Raw genomic sequence first — 7,518 nt, 5'->3', positions numbered from 1 at the left:
TGCTTCAGGTCTCCAGTCTTGCAAATTGTTACTTCAGATGAATGAATTATGAAAATATAAGCTGACATCAGTTCAAGTATATGCAGAATTGAAACTCCATGGAATGTATATAAACCTTTCAAAGTACTGACAGACAGTTTAACAGAATGACTATCAGGAAGTTGAAATAATGGTAATAATAGTAAAGACATAGAATGAATGAAGAATGGAACAAGGGGCAAGTACAGCTAGAATACCTAATATACACATGTGAGAAAGGAAGTGGCAAATCGGAAATAAATCTTGTAGAAGGGGTTGGTTGAGAATGATAGAAGGAGTGACTCTGATCCCGAAACATTGGGCAATTAGATGGACATATTTAATTGTAACACACTTTCAGAACCTTTTGAAATTGAGTGAAAAAACACAACATAAAACAAAAACACACAAAAAGCACAACCAAACATCAATCTCTATAGAGTACGATTATGACCTCTCAAAATTTTAAATAGTTAATGAAGGACAATCTTGGGAAAAGCATACAAAGCTGTTCGAAGTGAGCAATTTTGGGTAGAGGAGGATTTTTAACAGATGTAAATAGATTGTTTAAAGTTATAAATCACCTACATCTGCTGCAAATATTTTCTTCTGTGAGTTCTCTTGGTCTGAACTGGATATTCTAGTCTTGAGCCACACTTGATAGCTTGTGAAGATAGAATGGAAGAAACAAGATCAAGAACCCATTCCCATTACTCCATTGGAGAGGAAACAGTCCTCTACGTTTTCTCTCATTTCTATTGACTAGTTTTACTCATAAGTTTAAGTCAAGTGATTTGAATTATATATTTCCTTCTTTGTTCTGGCAAAGTAAGTGGTCAAAATAATTCACTAAATATTATTAGCCATTTTTTTCTATCATCTGTTTTCTTGTCCAAGTGAGTCCATTAAACTTCCCCCTTGCCACGGAAACCCAGCATCAATGTTAATGAGGACAATCTCTAATGTAAAACTTTGTCTCCAAAATACCAGTCAAAGAAGCTGTGATCACAAATATTTAGCTATACATTTTTCTTTTTTCTTTTACCTTAAAAGTCTTCTTGTGTCTAAAGTGCCCTCAAAAATAAGTACTCCACCGATTTTTGGATGAGTCACTTATAACCTCAAAGATATATTTTGCTAACAAGATGCTTAGAGGAAACTGAAGTATACTGCACTTTTATCTTCTCTCTTAAGACTCTCCTTAGATACCATATCAGCAACAGTGAAGTTATTCTTTGCAAAAATATTTCAATAGATTATTTTTTTCTCTTCGTCTTTCATTTGCTCAACAAGATGTATGGAGAAGAATAGAGTTGAATCACCCATACCTTGGATGACAGTGTCTTTTACAAAAGGACAATGCTCCTATGTCCTATTTCTCTATCCTCCTCTTAGCTCTTGCCTGATTTCCAACTAATCACAGATTCTTAGCTTCAAGTCTAATGAAGGTGAAGGACTATAAGGCCTCCCCCATTGCTATATTGTAGGGCTAGATCTCTGGCAGGAGGTAAGTGTGAACGACGCACTCAAGGAACACACGTTAGGAGAACAGGCTTAAGCAGGTCTGGTTTATTTCTGCACAAGGGTTGGGATTTTATAGCCCCAGGTTTCCCAACCTCCTGAGTCCTTCCCAGCCAATTATTTAGCGGGGAGTTGATGATGGGCACTGCTTGGTGACAGGCACTGATTGGGCCCCCAGGGGCATGTAGGGAGCAAGGACAGTTCATGGCTTGCAAGCTAGGCAGACGTGCCTGTGGGTCACGTCTCTATGAGCAGGAAGTGTGCTTCAACTGCTACTCTAGCTGTCTCAACCAGATCTGACCGGCTCTACCCACAATTTTCCCCTTTTCTATTAAAAGGACCATCATTATGGTGACCCGTTGTTGGAGGCGTTTTTGCCAGGAGTGCAAGCATTTAATAATTCCTAGGAGAGTAAGCCCTACAAGTGCAAGGCCTCCCCAGATGACCAGAGAGGATGGCAAAAACCATTGTTGTAACTTTTAAAGCACATCTTCTAAAAAGGAGGCAGCGGGAATAAGCTGTATGGTGGTCTGGTTTAGGTGGGTAAGATCATGCAGCAAGTTTTGGGTGAAGTTTAAGTACTTAAGGGACCAAGGGCCTTTGATGTAGTTACTAAGTTCAGTGAAATTGGGTGCGGGAGTGGAAAGCTGACAGACAGAAGTAGTCATAGCATTACATAGTCCTCCTTGTTGTAATCAAAGAAACGTAATCTGTTCTTGGAGCAAGTCTATTCGTTGTTGGAGCACAAGGAGGCCTCCCTTAAGATGATTGAGGGATGAGCTGGTTTATCTGTTTCATGGTGGACACGCTTTGGGACAGCAATATAGCGGCGGTGGTAGCTGAAGCCTCTGTAGCAATGATTACGGACCCGATTGCAAGGGTCAATCCTACTGCTCTTTTAGTGCGCGGACGAATCAATTGAACCTGGGAAAACTGAGAGTCATTAGTAGCCAGAACAATGAATGGGGGAACACGTACCAAACCTGCAAAAGGATATGAGTCATTGGGTTGCCAGTGATTGCTGAGAGTGCCAGTAGCGGAGGAGTTGTCTCCTAGACAAAAAAAGAACGGGGCTCTAACCACTACCATTCGTGACACCTGGTCATATCCAGATCAGTTACAGAGACGAGTATTGGCCAATAGGAAAGGGAACAAACCGAGGCAGGAATATGATGAGCAAACGATTGGCATGGGGAATCCTAGGTCTCCCAATCGTCCTCCTGAAGAGTCATAAAACTCCTTTAGATTTTGTGGTTTGTGATCTTTTTCAGATTGGTTGTATATAGCTGGGTCTCTACCCTTAAAAGAGTTTTAAAAGAGAAATTATGAAGATGAAGCAGTGGGTGAGGCTTCAATAGACTTGAAGCCAAGAAGCTGTGTTTAATTGGAAATCAGGAAAGAGCTGAGAGGAGGACATACAAGTAGGACACAGAAGTGTTGTCCTTTTGTAACAGACCTTTCTTCCAAGGAATGGGTGATTTACCTCTATTCTTCTCCATACATCTTGGTGAGCAAATGCAAGAACAAGAGAAAAATAATATATTGTAATAATTTTGCAAAGAATAACTTCACTGTTCCTGATATGGTATGTAAGGAGAGTCTTAAGTGAGAAGATAAAAATGGAGTATTTTTTGGTTTCCTCTAAGCATCTTGTTAGCAAAATATATCCTTGAGGTTAGAATTGATTGAAACAAAAAGTGATGGAGTACTTATTTTTCTGGGCAATTTAGACACAAGAAGACTTTCAAGGTAAAGGATAAATAAAAAAGTTAGCCAAGTATTTGTAATCACAGCTTCTTTGACTGGTTTTCTGGAGACAATTTTTACATTAGATTTGTCCTCATTAACATAGATGTTGTTTCATGGCAACCAAATGCAAGAGGAAAGTTTAATGGACTCGCTTAGTCAATTAAACAGCATAATCAAAAAAATGGCAAATAATCTTTAGTGAATTATTTGACCAATTACTTTGCCAGAATAAAGAAAGAAAATGTAATTCAAAAAGAATTGACCTAAAAGTATGAATAAAATGTAGTGAAGAGAGATGAGAGAAAAAATAGTGGATTGTTTTCTCTACAGTGGAGTAATGGGTTCTTCATCTTGTTTCTTCCATTCCATCTTTCCAAGCTATCAATTGTGGCACAGGACTGGAGTATCCAGTTCAGACAAAGAGAACACATAGAAGAAAGATAATATTTGCACAGATATAGGTGATTTATAACCTTAGATAATCTATTTAAATCTTTTCGGAATCCTCCCCTACACCAAACTGCCCTCTTTGAACATCTTTGTTTGCTTTTACCAAGACTTCCCTCCATTAACTGCTTAAAATTTTTGAGAGGTCATATTCATACTCCCTAGAGAGTGCTGTTTGGTTGTGATTTTTATGTGTTTTTGTGTTTTTTAACTGAATTTCCAAAGGTTGTGCAAATGTCTTACAATTAAATATGTCCACCTAATTATCCATTGCTCCTGGATCACAGTGACTCCTTCTATCATTCTCAACCACTCCCTTCCCCAAGATTTATTTCCAATTTACCACTTCCTTTCTCAAATGTGTAGATTGAGTATTCTAGCTGTACTTGCCCCTTGTTCCATTTTTCATTCATTCTATGTCTTTACTATTATGCCTGTCTGGTTTCAACTTCCTGATAGTCATTCTGTTAAACTGTCTGTTAATATTTGAAAGGTTTATATACATTCCATGGAGTTTCAGTCCTGCATATACTTGAACTGATGTCAGCTTATATTTCCATAATTCATTCATCTGCAATAACAATTTGCAAGACTGGAGACTTGAAACACCTAGACATGATTATATTCTCATTCATTTGAAGATTAATCTTTAGTCAACAAGAAAGTTTAAAAATGGCTTTGAATGTATTCTTAACTACCAGTTTTTATAAAGGGCTTTGTAAAATGATGTGTGATTATTTTATTTTACATGGAATAAGACTTTCTACCTCCTATAAGTTTTGGAAAAAGAAGAAAACCAACATTTACTACTATAGAGGAATATGATAGAAATAGAAGATAGATTTTGTCACATCTCAGATGAGTAACCATACTCAAGATTTAAAGACATATTTATTACTATGCTAGACAGAGGGAAAACAAAACAGTATATGATAAGGCAAGTATTTATGACTTTTTAAAATGCCCCTTATTAAGTGATGAAATTTACTTTATTAGCTAACGTTTGGGGTTGAAATATGGGAGGCTGATCCATTTAACAAATTTCTGGAAGGCACCTACTGAACAACACAAATGGTGCGTGGTACTATTTCTAGATTTTAATGAATGTTTGAACCTGTTTGACATTAGTGCTGGGTAAATAAATCAACTCTATTGTATCTTGCTCCCTACACTTGAAAAACTTGTAATGTCACTAAGTGTCATCTACTTATCAAAGGTTATTTTGGCAAGTGTGATTTCAAAAAGTTTATTTGAAAAGGAATACACTTTCAGGAGATTAAATGTAGTTTGGTTTGAGAATGACAACCTTTTTATACCACAGAACCAAGTTGTACTAAAGTACCAGTGTTTTGAAGCACTACCGATCTTCTCAATTAATGTTCTGCTGAATTACATTTGACCTCTAAGTCAAGTTTTCCTGACCATGGTAGATCAATCACGGATCCATCCTTACAGGAACTATTTTTTGGGCCCACTTATGCTGGACTGATATATTACATTAGTCATTAGGGGAGGGGTATTAAAAATAATCTTGTGACATTTTCTGATCTTGTTCACTCATATGGGCTGGCCATCTGTAAATTCAGTTTGAAATACAGTAATTTCTCTCGATTTTGTGACTTCATCTTTCATTTTAAGTTGCCTTGCATTACACAATTGCTTGCTGCTAATTCTTGTTTCTCAAGGAATTGGAGCCCTGAAATATAAGAAATGAGAAATTGAGATGGATTTTCAGTTACTTTCTGCTGGCATGTTGCGTAGGCTTAGGTGAGAAGTCTTGCCCCTGTTATCTAATGATGCAGGTAACTCAGCCATAAGATATTAGAACCCATGGGTCTATAGAAGAATAATGTCTTTTAGATATCATATTAGATATCATTTTAGATATCATATTAGCACAATTGGAGTATAATCTGCATCAGAAATATGGAGAAAAACAGATTGAGACCAGTGAGTTAAAACAATAAAAAGAGCATCAGAGTAAAATCTGTTATAGATTAGAGGAAACAACATTGATTTTTAACAATGTGAATTCAGAAGACCATGAACACATAGAAGGTATCACAAGTTTATATCAAAGACATTGCATTGATACTTTTTATATTCTAATATATATTCTAAGCCTAATTATTTATATTCCAATTCTATTTATTGGAATAAATAAATATCAATTTACTTTTCAAATTATCAATTGATTCTAGTAAGTTTCACTGTGTGAAATATAAAATCAGCACATATAAATATAAAATATATAACTATATATAACGTAATATAATGGCACATGTTTTGCATTGTTCTGTTTTTGTTAGGGTATCAAAAGCAACTCTGTTTTAAAGTATTATTCCATTATCTCTACCTCAGTGTTTGGTAGAGATAGACTTAAACCTTTACCTTTTGTAGATTTACAGACTGAAGGAAAGAGGAAATATTACCAATTTAAGGCCTAATATCAAGGAGAAACATATGGACTTCTCCTGGAGCTATGAAAATATTTGGTGATAGAAAAGCATTAGTCTAAGTTCCTGCCTGGTTGGAAGGTAGATAGGCCAGGACATTAGGTAATCATGCATATGAACAATTTTTTCACCTTCTTGGCTTTAGCTACTTTTGAAATGGTAGGTATAATAAAAAATTATATTTTGATAAAAACTTTCTAGTCTGAAAAGTTCTGTCTGAAATATTCATCTTTCTATAATCCCTTGGAACTAAGATTTGTTTTGTTCAAGTAAGACAATTTACACTATCAGGGTAAGATATTCTGGTTGGTCTGATATTACATGGAAGAATGGTAAAGTGTCAAGTAGACATTTGTGCCAATGAGACTTCATTTGGGAAAATTTCAGCTGCAGAAGTTTTGAAGTAGCTCTTAAGCAAGGCTTACTTTGAATCTGTTAGCTACACAGAGCTAACTCAGTTGGATAAATAAGTACTTGAAAAAGCCATCCCCTTTGGACCTAGCTAAAAATGCTTCAAAGTATGATTAAATCTAAAATGAAAAAGATTTAAAATAGTCATTGACAAAAAAATTGCAAACGTGAGCAATCAATTGAACAATATAATTATTTTCCATTATACACAGAATTTTAGGGAAAGATCAGTAGCATTGATAGGAACAATAATGTTTCCTTGTTACATATAGGCACCCAAGGATATAATCCTGTATAAATATTGCATCATTAACTACCTTAATTTAGAGGACATTATATGCTTCAGCAGCACATATATCAAAATTACACCAATATAGAGATTAACATGGCAATTGCAAAGGATGATATGAAAATCTGTGAATTATTCCATAATTTTCATTCTTCAGATGCAAGAAATGAAAAACAATTATTAAAAAGTTGATTACAAAATTACAAGTGTAACAATACATGTAATTCATATAAATAAAAGTTAGTTTGACATCAGTTAAATATTCACCTTAGAAAGGCCTTTACATTGCATAATCTTTATAAAACTTTTAAAATTAGACAACATTGTCATTTTATTCCAAAGAAATATACTATAAAGACCTAGTAAAAAAGGAATCTTAAACTGTTTTGGTATGGAATGCAATCTGAAAGGACACATTTATTAATGAACCTATATATTATAAAACAATGTAGTATTCAAAGTCTTATATCTAGGAAAGAATAAAATAGATTATGGGCATTATACAAACAGAATACAGAATATTTTAAAGTATAATTTTTCAGATAAGCACCAGAAATATCTTTAGTTTCTTTAGTACTCATTTCAACAGATAAATTAAAATTATATCTGAATAAAAAAAGCAAAAAC

The 7,518-nt window shown here is 34.9% G+C and overlaps 1 pseudogene; it reads left to right on the top strand.

Annotated features, from left to right (window-relative positions):
* Window positions 1-6,939: 6,939 nt before the first annotated feature.
* On the top strand, window positions 6,940-7,038 carry LOC122100231 (annotated as a pseudogene).
* The last annotated feature ends 480 nt before the right edge of the window (window positions 7,039-7,518 follow it).

The sequence above is a fragment of the Dipodomys spectabilis genome, unplaced genomic scaffold (genome assembly GCF_019054845.1).
Source record: "Dipodomys spectabilis isolate Male_0828 unplaced genomic scaffold, ASM1905484v1 ptg000571l, whole genome shotgun sequence".
NCBI lineage: Eukaryota > Metazoa > Chordata > Mammalia > Rodentia > Heteromyidae > Dipodomys > Dipodomys spectabilis.
Note: the sequence above shows the minus strand (reverse complement) of the source record. Positions and strands in the feature narration are given on the sequence as shown.